The following is a 12,660-nucleotide window of genomic DNA, read 5'->3' on the forward strand; positions in this document are numbered from 1 at the left end:
TCAGATCTCTGTAAAACAGACCAATCAGCAGTATGTGGGTGGGGTCAGATAAGAATAAAAGCAGGCTGCCCGCCCCAACAGCCACAACTCGTTGGGGCCCCTTTTCCACCCGGTGGTTGCTTTGTTCTTTTGCTGTTTGCAATAAATCTTGTTGCTGCTTACTCTCTGGGCCTGCGCCACCTTTATGAGCTGTAACACCTCGAAGGTCTGCAGCTTCACTCCTGAGGCCAGCAAGACCCCTAACCCACTGGAAGGAAGGAACAAGTCCAGATGTGCAGCCTTTAAGAGCTGTAACACTCACCTCCAGGGTCCACAGCAGGAACCCACCAGAAGGAAGAAACTCCAGATACATCTGAACATCTGAAGGACAAACTCCTGACACACCATCTTTAAGAACTGTAACACTCACCGCGAGGGTCTGCAGCTTCATTCTGGAAGTCAGCGAGACCAAGAACCCACCCATTCTGGACATACTACTGGCACCCCGCTCCTACCAACGCCCTGCCCTGCCGTCACTCTCCACCCACCCGCGTCCCGGTCCTACGCACGCCCCGCCCCGCCAACACCCAACTGCTACCCGTCCTGCAGCACCCCATCCTACCCACGCGCGCCTCGCCAGAAGCCCAATCTTACACGCCCTCTGCTCCTACCCACACCCTGCCGTGCCAGCACCTCAGTATTATCCACACCCTGCTCCTACCCACACCCTGCTCCTACTGTGCCCCACCCCACCAGCACCCCACTCCTAGGAGCACCGTGCTCTGACGCCCCCCACACCTACCCCCACCCCTGCCCCACCAGCACCCCGCTCCTGCTGGAGCCCATCCACACTGCACCCTGGTCCTGCCTGCACCATGATCCTCCCCCTGCCCAGCTCCTGCCCACTTGAGGTCTTCAGACTCTTAACATTTAGACAACCACACAATCCATTAGATCCATTCAAAATGTTTAATTATAAACTAAGTTATGATGTGAAAGCCAAATACAAAAACAAAATATGCTGGAATTTAATATGAAATTAAAGAGGTCTAGGAAATAAGAAGTCACCAAATTCTCAAAAATACCTTTATTAAAGTAACATGTAATTTTTAAAAGTAGTTTTAGACAAATGAAGACAACTTCATTTATGGCACATAAAATTCCATAATCTTGTGCATAACACTTTACAATGAGAACTTTTGTTAACCAGGACACATTATTTTCCATGTTCATTCTTTTGACACATAGATTTATGTTTCCTTCCTAGACTTGTAAAAATGCCTGTTTCGGATTCCTTCAGAGTACAGATGAAAAGGAAATCTACCATCACCATGCAGTAGATGTGACAATTCAAAGAGGTGCCGTGGCTCTAAGTAGACATTTCGGTAAATGTGAAGAAGCGAGGCTCGGTGAAGATCAGAAAGGAAAGGAGTCACCACTGCTATGCTTGTCACACAAAATGGGCTTTAAGTCTACAAAGCACAAAAATAGAAAATAAAGGTCATTATAAAATGATAAAGGGATCAATTCAGCAAGAGGGTGGAACAGCTGTCAATGTAAACACAGCTGACGCAGGAGCCCCAGTTATTAAAGTAAGAGTCATCGAAAAACAGAGACAGGCAACAATAGCTGGGGACTCCAACACCCACTCTTAGCAACAGACACACCCTCTAGGCAGAAAAGCAACGAAGACCAGACTTACACACCAAAATAGAAGTCAGAGGGACCTGACAGGTAATTACAGAACATTTCACCCACCAACTTCAGAACCTGCGTTCTTCTCATCAGCTCCCAAAACATTCTCCAGGATATACCACATTTCAGGCCACAAAACAAATCTCAAAAAAGCATTTAAAAAATGAAAATCATGGAGAAACTCCGTTTCTACTAAAAATACAGAAAATTAGCCGGGCGTGGTGGTGCATGCCTGTAATCCCAGCTACTCAAGAGCTTCCCAAAAGAAGTCAACCCAGGGGAGCTGTGGGCAAGCATTCCAAGAACAAGCATTCACACTGATGCAGGCCAGACACTTGCGTAAAGGTCCTAGGAGCAGACTGAGCACACAGTCTGTAGCCAAGCAGGGACAAGCGGACAAGCGGACAAGCCATGTGCAACTCGGAGGATTTTTTTTTTTTTTTTTTGAGAAGGAGTTTTGCTCTTGTTGCTCAGGCTGGAGTGCAATGGCGTGATCTCCACTCACCGCAATCTCCACCTCTTGGGTTCAAGTGATTCTCCTACCTCAGCCTCCTGAGTAGCTGGGTTACAGGCATGCGCAACCACGCCCGGCTAATTTTGTATTTTTTCAGTAGAGACAGGGTTTCTCCATGTTGGCCAGGGATGGTCTCAATCTCCTGACTTCGTGATCTGCCCACTTCGGCCTCCCAAAATACTGAGATTACAGGCGTGAGCCACCATGCCCAGCCAAGACTGAAATCTTAATCAAAGAAAAGCAGTTGGGAAACTTAGTTACCTGTGTTTTATTCAAAGCCCATCCTCTCCTTCCTGTTCATGAACAGCAGGCATCCTGTGGTGACTAAAGAAGGGCCTACCAGCTAAGGGACTCCATAGGCCCGAGGAGCAGCTTCTGCAGGAGCTCGGGCAGGTTCCCTGGAAAACGTGACAGTGCCAGGCCACGGTGCCCTGTTCAGAAATACAAGACTCAGATTTAGTAAAGCCAGTAGTGTAATGTGAAATTTGTTCAAAAACTCCTTAACCAAATCTTTTCATTTCATAAGACGATGTATTCTATCAACAGATTTTTTTTTTAACTATATGTTCATACTTACGGCATTAAGAATCTGTGACTGGCCAGTGACATGCGTCTGGTTCATCAATCTTAGTGGCAGAGCTTTCCGGCGTCCACAACTCTAGTCACCAAAATCAAGAATGTATTTTTCTCTTTTTACCTAATTACATAAAAGGGGCTGATTTATGAAAAGCAATAAATTAATAAATAGCACAACTTATGTTCATATCATTGCCACTTCTAGCCACAAATTAAGAGTCAGGATTAAGGAAAACTTACCTAAGTTTTCCCAGACTACTTTAAAATTGCTTTTTTTCTACAAAAATCAATGTTAAATTCTTCTTTTGAGGTAGTCTGAATTAAGTTGCTGTTAATTGCAAAAGACTATTAGATCTTAAGATGAACTGACGATTTTATAAAATAAATAGACCTCCCCATCCTGGCAAACACGGTGAAACCCCGTCTCTACTAAAAAATATAAAAAACTAGCCGGGCGCAGTGGCAGGCGCCTGTAGTCCCAACTACTCGGGAGGCTGAGGCAGGAGAATGGCGTGAACCCGGGAGGCGGAGCTTGCAGTGAGCTGAGATCTGGCCACTGCACTCCAGCCTGGGCGGCAGAGCGAGACTCCGTCTCAAAAAATAAATAAATAAATAAATAAATAAATAGACTTCCTTTCTACTATTAGAAAGTTCTAATAATGAATTCTATTATTATAAATAATGACTTCTCAATTCCATTTTAAAATATTAATATATTGGCATTTTCAGACTTAATCTGAAAATGTTTTAAATATCAAAATAGACATATCCAAAGTTTATGACAAGGGTCTACAATCATGATGGGCACACTTCCTTGAACATGGGGGCCCAACCCAACCCAGACCCATCACACCCTCAGCGTGTGGAAATGTTAAACTGTACAGGATCTATGGCTGGACACAAAAATCTGTAGGTGTCCCTGACATAAAATGCCATAGTACTTGCCTTCAGCCTGGACGCACCCTCCAATATCCTTCAAATGACCTCTAGATTACTCACAATACCTAATACAATGGAAATGCTACATAAATGGTTGTTATACTTTATTGCATAAAGAATAATGGCAAGAAAAAAAGCTTGTACATGTTCAGTACAGATACAACCATCCTTTTTTTCTGGAGTATTTTTGATCTGAGGTTGCCAGAAAGTGAGAATGCAGGACCCACAGATAAAGGGGGCTGACTGTATTTAACACACACACATTTTCTTTTGCCTGAGTAAAAAAAAAAAAAAGTACTCATAACACATAACACAGCTAAAGGACGTCAACAAAACTATTCTTCCCATTCAACCTCAAATGATAGAGACGACCTTCAGAGTCCACGCAGAACCCTTTCTTTCCTCAATGCTCACTAGCTTTTAATCATCAGAACTAATAGTCAAATATGTTGCCCTTACTAATAAATCCAAATTAAAACAACACAGAAATGACATTTTATTTTTTCATTATTACTGAACACCTACTCTGTGTTACATACTGTTTAACCACCAGTGACATATTAATAAGCAAAAGAGAAAAACTCCTGCCTCCTGAAACTTACAGCGTAACAGCACTTTACTTTACAGAATAGACACATCCTTGAAAATCCGTGTGACGCTCAGGGATGCTCCCACCAACGTGCATGAAAGTTTCAGGAAGGTTCGTGTTCAAGCAGCTTTGCTGAAGCAGAGGAGACTGCACTTGTCTTTCTTACAAACTGTCACAAGACACACCTACAATTTCAACTCAGGAAATACACTCAGCTTTTTATTAAGTCTCCCCTAGATCCAGTAATGTGAATGCAAATAAAACTTTGTAACTTATACCAAAATAAAACTTCTGAATAACAGATCATTTTTCCATGATTCAGTCTTGTTCCTCTGTTTAATAAATAAGTCAGTTACTCTTCAACTTCAGTCATACTCTCAAAAGTCCTGAACAATCCAGAAAGGAAGATCCACCTCTCCTAAGTATTTTTATTTTAAAAAAAATTCACTACACTGAACAAGATAACATTTCACTTCCAAAGTTAAGTCCAAAAAAAAAAAAAAAAAAATTAACTGTGACTTCTTACATCTGTATGTCAAAATCAGACTCTTAGTGAAACAGTTCTAATAAACATTCCCTCCAGTAACCCTCATTTCCTCCACAAAATTTATCAACAATTCCTTTGGCTCCAGAGAATCAATCCTGAATTCTTGCCAAGATTGCACCACTGCATTCCAGCTTTGGTGAGAGAGCAAGACTCCGTCTCAAAACAAGGAAAACCTGGAGTAAAAGGAGAATCTGACTTCCTGAGTTATCACATTAAGTTTGAAACATCCAGTTTATAACAAAAACAAATCACAAGGCACACAAAGAAACTGGAAAGTATGGCCCATTCAGAGGAACTAAGTAAGTGAATATAAAATATACCTGAGGATACTCAGATATTAGACATACTTATTAGACAAAAACTTAACCACAACTCTTAAAGATGCCCAAAGAGCTTAAGAAAGACATGGATACTAAAGGAAAATTACCTGTGAGCAAAATAAGAACCTCAATAAAGAGATAATTATAAAAAGAAATCAAAAAGTATTTTGCAATTAAAAATTAAAATACCTGAAATAAAAAAAAAAATTACTAGAAGGGGCCAGGCACGGTGGCTCACGCCTGTAATCCCAACACTTTGGGAAGCCGAGGTGGGCAGATCATGAGGTCAGGAGATCAAGACCAGCCTGGGCAACACGGTGAAACCTCGTGTCTTCTAAAAATATGAAAATTAGCCAGGTGTGGTGGCGGCACCTGTAGTCCCAGTGACTTGGGAGGCTGAGGCAGGAGATTCGCTTGAACCTGGGAGGCGGAGGTTGCAGAGAGATTGCGCCACTGCACTCCAGCCTGGGCTACAGAGTGAGACTCCATATCAAAAAAAAAAAAAAAAAAATTCCTAGAAGGGATTGATTTGACCAAGCAGAGAAAGAATTAGCAAATCTGAAGACAAAACAATTGAAATAATCCTGTATCAGAAACAGAAGGAAAATGGTTGCAGGAACATCAGCTGATCTTAAGGGACCTGTGGGACAGCATCAAGTGGACCAAATCAGTTTATAAGAATCACAGAACAGAGGGAAGAAAAGAACATCTGAAGAAATAATGAAAATCTAAGAAACTTCCCAAGTTCGATTTAAAATATTAAGACATTATAAATATCCAAGGCTTGGCATGGGGGCTCCCACCTGTACACTCAGTGCTCTGGGAGGCCAAGGTGGAAGGTTGTTACAGGCCAGGAATTCAAGATCAGCCTGGGAAACACAGTGAGACCCTGTCTCTATGAAAAAATCATAGTTAAGATGAAAAGCTGGTAGGGTGGTGTGCACATACAATCTCAGCTACTCAGGAGGCTCACGCGAAAGGACTGCTTGAGCCCTTTCAGCCTGGGTGACTGAGACCGTCTTTTTTTTTTTTTGAGATGGAGTTTCACTCTTGTTGCGAGGGCACAATCTCAGCTCACTGCAGCCTCCGCCTCCCCGGTTCAAGCAATTCTCTTGCCTCAGCCTCCCGAGTAGCTGGGATTACAGTTACCCGCCACCACGCCTGGCTAATTTTGTATTTTTAGTAGAGATGGGGTTTCTCCATGTTGGTCAGGCTGGTCTCAACCGCCCGACCTCAGATGATCCACCCACCTCAGCCTCCCAAAGTGCTGGGATTACAGGCGTGAGCCACCATGCCCGGCTATCAGTAGGTTCCTTACCAGAAACCCTGGAGGCCAGAAGGCAGCAGGGTTGATTAATTCGAAGTACTAAGTGGGGAAATCCTTTCAACTGGGAATCTTAGATCTGACTGCTAGGTTCGTTGAAATGTGTCCACCAAAGCTCATGTCAAAACAAAATATGAGATGTATGCATACAGCTTTTTTCTTTTTGAAGCTCATTAGCTATCATTAGTGTTAGTGTATTTTATGTGTGGTCCAGGACAATTCTTTCAATGTGGTCCAAAGAAGCCAAAACACAGAACCACCCTGAAAAATGTACTTACCATCACTCAACTGTACGTTTAAAATGATTAGCTGGTAAAGTTTATGTTACATATACTTTACAATTTAAAATTTAAAATCTAATGTGTGCAAAACAGAGATGTACAGAATAAAGCAAAAAAGTAAGAATTCTTTTAGTAAATACTGGAAAAGTGGGTCTGAGTGAGAAAAAAGTAACCCACATGCAAAACTCACAGCGTAATTAGTAAAACTATAACAGTATTAGAAGAAAATGCTGGATGGTGGGGAACCCATGGATGGTCCTGACCACTGAAGAAATGCAGCAGAGGACAATGACAGATTCTAATAGGTGAATAATGTTTATGAAATAATAGGTAGTAAGATATACGTAAAAGAAAAAAAAACACACAATGGGAGAAGTCTGAAGCAGGCAAAACTCTTAAAATCCAACTCTATAATAACTTATACAAATATAAAGCTGATACCTACAATTCCCTTGATAATTTTATTTTTGAGATTTTTCCTTTTTAGGTAGGGAGCACTTTCAACACCTGATAGCACCAAGCACCAGAAACTCCCCCCAGCTGACGTCAGTTGGGGGAAAACCCTCTATTTCCTTTTTTTTTTTTTTTTTTTCCTGAGACAGAGTCTTGCTCTATCACCCAGGCTGGAGTCCAGTGGTGGCATCTGGCTGATTGCAACTTCTGCCTCCCAGGTTCAAGCAGTTCTCCTGTCTCAGTCTCCCAAGTAGCTGCGATTCCAGGTGCATGCCACCAGGTCCTGCTAATTTTTGTATTTTTTTAGTAGAGACGGAGTTTCACCATGTTGGTCAGGCTGGTCTCGAACTCCTGACCTTGTGATCTGCCCGCCTCAGCCTTCCAAAGTGCTGAGATTACAGACATGAGCCACAGCACCTGGTCATCTTTTTTTTTTTTTTTTTTTTTTTTTTTTTGAGACAGAGTCTTGCTCTGTCGCCCAGGCTGGAGTGCAGCGGCCAGATCTCCGCTCACTGCAAGCTCCGCCTCCCGGGTTCACGCCATTCTCCTGCCTCAGCCTCCCGAGTAGCTTGAACTACAGGTGCCTGTAGTTCTTGTATTTTTTTATACAATTTTTTGTATTTTTTTAGTAGAGACAGGGTTTCACCATGTTATCCAGGATGGTTTCGATCTCCTGACCTCGTGATCCACCCGCCTCAGCCTCCCAAAGTGCTGGGATTACAGGTGTAAGCAACCGTGCCCGGCCCACCATCTCTATTTCTTATACACAGTAATATTATAACAAGTAAGATACAAATTCACTTAATATGTAGCTTCTGTTTCTGAGTTCTGTGGGTTCCTGAGTTCTGTGGATGTCATTCAGTAAGATAAGAAAGCTACTGATCTCATCAAATCAAGGACACAATACTGTTCCCTCAGGTAGCACCAATAGCATGGCCTCAAAATATGGGAAAGATAATATTTTATGGAAGGATGTATTTTAAGGCTGATCTACAGATAGGAATTTTTTTTCCAATCCAAGCAATAAAGTTTGATGCAGATGTTCACTCCACATCCTGTCCTGATCCTCAGCGGCCGGAGGCCAGCCTGCACTTGCCTTCACATGCTGTCTTCCTTCATGGCTCCAGGCTAAGACTGCCAGGAGGCGCCTATAAATGTGGTCATCTTATGGGTTAAACACTTTGTTAGTTTTGTCTGTCATCAAGCCTGGAGTGCAGTGGCATGATCACAGCTTTCTGTAACCTCCAACTCCTAAGCTCAAGTGATCCTCCCAGCTCAGCCTCCTGCACAGCTAATTTTTAAGTTTTCTGTGGAGATGGGGTCCTGCTTTTGTTGCCTAGGCTAGTGTCCAACTCCTGGTTTCAAGTAACCCTCATGCCTTGGTCTCCAAAAGTGCTGAGATTACAGGAGTGAGCCATCATGCCCAGCTCAGATTAAATACTTTGTTTGTTTGTCTTTGTTTTGAGTTGGAGTCTCGCTCTGTCACCAGACTGGGGTGCCGTGGTGCAATCTTGGATCACTGCAACCTCCACCTCCCGGGTTCAAGTGATTCTCCTGCCTCAGCCTCCCAAGCGGCTGGGACTACAGACATGTGCCACCATGCCCAGCTAATTTTTGTGTTTTTAGTAGAGATGGGGTTTCACCATGTTGGCCAGGATGGTTTTGATCTATTGACCTCATGATCCACCTGCCTCAGCCTCCCAAAGTGTTGGGATTACAGGTGTGAGCCACCGCACCCGGCCTAGATTAAATACTTCTTTAGAAGATGGACTAGAAATGGGTCATCAGAAATTGTTTTTACTTACATATGAAGAATTCCAATCTTCAAAAAACTTTTAGAACTCAATCAGAACTTGAGAACTTCCTTCAGTAGGTGCTGTGATTCAATAACCAGAATTTTTCTTTACTTTATATACAAGTATTTCTGTTATTTTCCTACTAAATTACATGAAGGGAGTCATCTGTACGTGAGCTGCACCACCGAGCAGCACGCTTATCAGTGAGAAGGTGCCTGACAATTCTCAGTTGAAATGTCCTGACCAAGTTTCCCCAGAAATATGTGAGTACTCAACTGTATTAAAACTAAATGTATTGTTTTCAATGACAAATAGTCACTAATTAGTAAAATGATTACTGTGCTGTAATAGAACAAGCCCTTAGTTCAAAATTAAACGGCCACAGACTGACATATGCATAAAGCTTATCAACCATCACATATCACATTTTACAAAAATCAAGACGACTAACAGACGGTCTCTTCTTCTTCTTTTGTGAAACAGGGTCTTGCTCTGTCACCCAGGCTGGAGTGCAGTGGCACAATCCCAGTTCACTGCAGCCTCCACCTCCTGGGCCCAAATGATCCTCCAACATCAGCCTCCCAGGTAGCTGGGACCATAGTTGCATGCCACCAGTCCCGGGGGGTGTGTGTGGGGGTGTGTGGGGGTGTCGTCTCCCTATGATGCCTCGGCTGGTCTCAAACTCCTGGGCTCAAGCAATTCTCCTTCTTTGGCCTCCCAAAATGCTAGGATTACAGGCATGAGCTTAATCATACCAAAGAAATTATATTTTAAAAGTAAAGTCAAAAGTAGACTTTAAGAACAAAGGAATCCTATTTCTATACTTATTAGTCCCAGGTAGACAAACAACATGGCCTTCCTCAGGCTCTTCCTGAGTCGTTTCAGAAGAGTGTGAGCCATGAGCAACCAGCGCTGTTATTTTCCGGGTGAAACTGACACTTTACTGTTTTCATTTGCCTGTTGAAATAACTTAGCTGTATTAATCATTTAAATTAAAATTAAACATTCTGAAGGGGAAAACATGGGGAGCAGACAACATCTACCTCATTGAAGGAGGCAGGTAATCAATGTAAAAGGAATGAGAAAAAATCACCATTGGAACCACAGGTGTAATCGATGTTTCCAAGAGGCTTCAGCAATGACACTGAAACCAGCTCATGAAGGTTGCCGGGGAATAAAACGTTCACAGTGCTTTGATGTCTCGTCCCACAGATGACTAAGAACAAAGGGGAAAGCTCCCTTCACAAGGAGATGTCCAGTGGACACCACCTCAACCAAAATTACGAAACATAGCTTCATCAATCGTGGGACAAACAGACTCAAACATCCCCCGGTGTGAGGCAATAAGTACCCAACACTGCCTCATCTGGATTAGGCATTATTCTCTGTTTAATCTGAATCCACTCATGAGAACACTGTTCAATCGGTATTCTTGCCAAAATGCTCAATCTATTCTAGTCAGGAGAAGAAGAAAACCATCAGACATATCAGATTATGGGTCACTCTACAAAACAAAGAGCCTAGATTTTCCAAAATGTTTCATGTATTGAAAGAACTACTCCAAAGTAAAAGAAGAGAGGGACATGACAACCAAAGGCAAGGTTAATCTTTCATTAAACTGTGGGTGTAAACCAAAAATAAAGAACATTTTGGAGACAATTAGGTAAATCTGAATATGGGTTGTACATTAAATTACTGTATTATAGTTAGATGGTAGAATTGTAATTATGTAGAAATACGTCATTATTCGCAAGAGATAAATGCTGAAGTGTTGGGGTAAAACATCATGCTCTCTGCAACTTACTTTCAAATGATTCAGAGAAGAAAGTACTTACAGAAAGAGAAAGAAAATGCAAAGGTGGCAAATGCTAGCAACTTGTTAATCTGAATGAAGAATATGTAGATGTCCACTGTTTTACTTTTCAATTTTCTGTAGGCAAGGGAAAGATAGGAAGGAGGAAAGGTGCAGGTATTTCTTGTCAATTTATACCTGTAAAAAACAGAGTTAAAAGAAAACCAAAGGCTTAAAATTCATGTAAACATCCAATGAGATCAATAGTAATTTTCTGTCAAATTTCTGAAAAGCCATTAAGACTGTAACATACCTGACTAGGATCACTTGCAGGTAACAAAGTATTTTTTATGGAGGTTCCAGTCCTTCTACTTCATATGTTTTATTCCATCATTCCTGGAATTGCCAGTTGTTCAAAATAAACCTCTAAATGTTCATCATAAGACATATCATCATCAATATCATCCTTTAATAAAATTCAGAAAAAATAAAACAGGCTGTAGTGAGTAAACAAAAAATAATTTGTAATAAAAAGGGCTAAGACCTAAATGAGTCAATAAAATTCAGAAAAAATAAAACAGGCTCTAAGGTAGTGATTAAACAATAAATAATTTGTAATAAAAAAGACTAAGACATAAATGAGTCAATAAAATTCAGAAAAAAATAAAGCAAGCTTTAAAGTAGTGGCTAAACAATTAGTAATCAAAAATACCGATCAGACATAAATGAGTCAATAAAGTGTACATATATTTTTTTTTTGAGACAGAGTCTCATTCTGTTGCCTAGACTGAAGTGCAATGGTGTGATCTCAGCTCACTGCAATCTTCACCTCCCAGGCTCAAGCCATCCTCCCACCTCAGCCTCCTGAGTAACTGGGGCTACATGCCTGCAACACCACACCCGGATAATTTTTGTTTTGTTTTTGTTTTGTAGAGATGGGGTTTCCCCATGTTGTCCAGGCTGGTCTCAAAACTCCTGGACTCAAGCGTTCTACCCGCCTTGGCCTCCCAAAGGGCTGGGATTACAGGCATGAGCCACTGCACCCAGCCTATTTTTATATTTGACATTAGAAAACTATTATAACTTCAGTTAGTTATAAGTCATTATAAAAAATACTTAACCTCTTTGAGAGGACAGGACAGAAAGATCCTGACACATTATCAAAGCTTACGGTAGGATAAATGTGCCGTCACCAATGAATGGGAAGACAGCAGGCCCTAGGGAAAATGGTGTGACAAATAGTTACCTCTATCAGAAAAGTACAGATGAGCCTATCCTAAGAGAAGTAAAAGAAAGGAAGGGATGAAGGGAGGAGACAGAGAGAGAAAGAAAGAACACACTGCAGAAGGTTTCAATGTTGTAACACCCAGCTCAGCAGGACAAGATAAAACAAGAGCTCTCAGTCATGGTCTAAGCTGGCACTGCCTTTTTAGAGGTTCATTTTGCAATTAACATTAAGAGTCTCAAAAACACTCATCACCTTTGACTTAGCCATTTCACCTCCAATAATCTAGCATATTAAAACACTCAAAGATCGGATACATTTAGGTCAATAATTCTTTACCCACCAACTACACAATCCAAAAAAGTTCAAAAACTCCTTTGGCAGCAAAAGCTGTCTTCAATAAATGTGATACTGTTTATAGTTTCTATTTATATCACTCAGCTGGCCTTCAAAGCCATACATACTTTTAATTTTAATTTAAGTGACCCCAGTCTACTTCGTGGGGCTTATTTACCAACGCAGCCTCCCACAGGTGCGGCAAACCTGACACACAAAGCCGCTGCTGTTCCCCAAACACGGCCCACATGCCCCACAGCAGCACTTTGGTGATGCTCTTTCTGCTTCCTGACA

General features: G+C 41.7%; 1 protein-coding gene across 26 annotated transcripts in view; it reads right to left on the minus strand.

Annotated features, from left to right (window-relative positions):
- Positions 1–1,006: 1,006 nt before the first annotated feature.
- The window catches only part of LOC126957112 (protein FAM153A-like), a 76,412-nt gene continuing 64,758 nt past the window's right edge, over positions 1,007–12,660 (minus strand). For 11 of the 26 annotated variants that reach the window (XM_050794580.1, XM_050794579.1, XM_050794575.1 and 8 more), the window contains 6 exons: positions 11,119–11,271; positions 10,849–11,003; positions 9,023–9,093; positions 2,766–2,903; positions 2,450–2,619; positions 1,010–1,451 (listed from right to left, as the gene is read on the minus strand). The gene's annotated coding sequence lies outside the window, so the exon portion shown is untranslated. Of the gene's footprint in view, positions 1,452–2,449; positions 2,620–2,765; positions 2,904–4,301; positions 4,462–9,022; positions 9,094–10,848; positions 11,004–11,118; positions 11,272–12,660 lie in introns of those variants that run through there. The other 15 variants (XM_050794590.1, XM_050794591.1, XM_050794589.1 and 12 more) reach the window with 9 other exon arrangements.

This window comes from Macaca thibetana, chromosome 6 (genome assembly GCF_024542745.1).
Source record: "Macaca thibetana thibetana isolate TM-01 chromosome 6, ASM2454274v1, whole genome shotgun sequence".
In the NCBI taxonomy this organism is placed as follows: Eukaryota; Metazoa; Chordata; class Mammalia; order Primates; family Cercopithecidae; genus Macaca; species Macaca thibetana.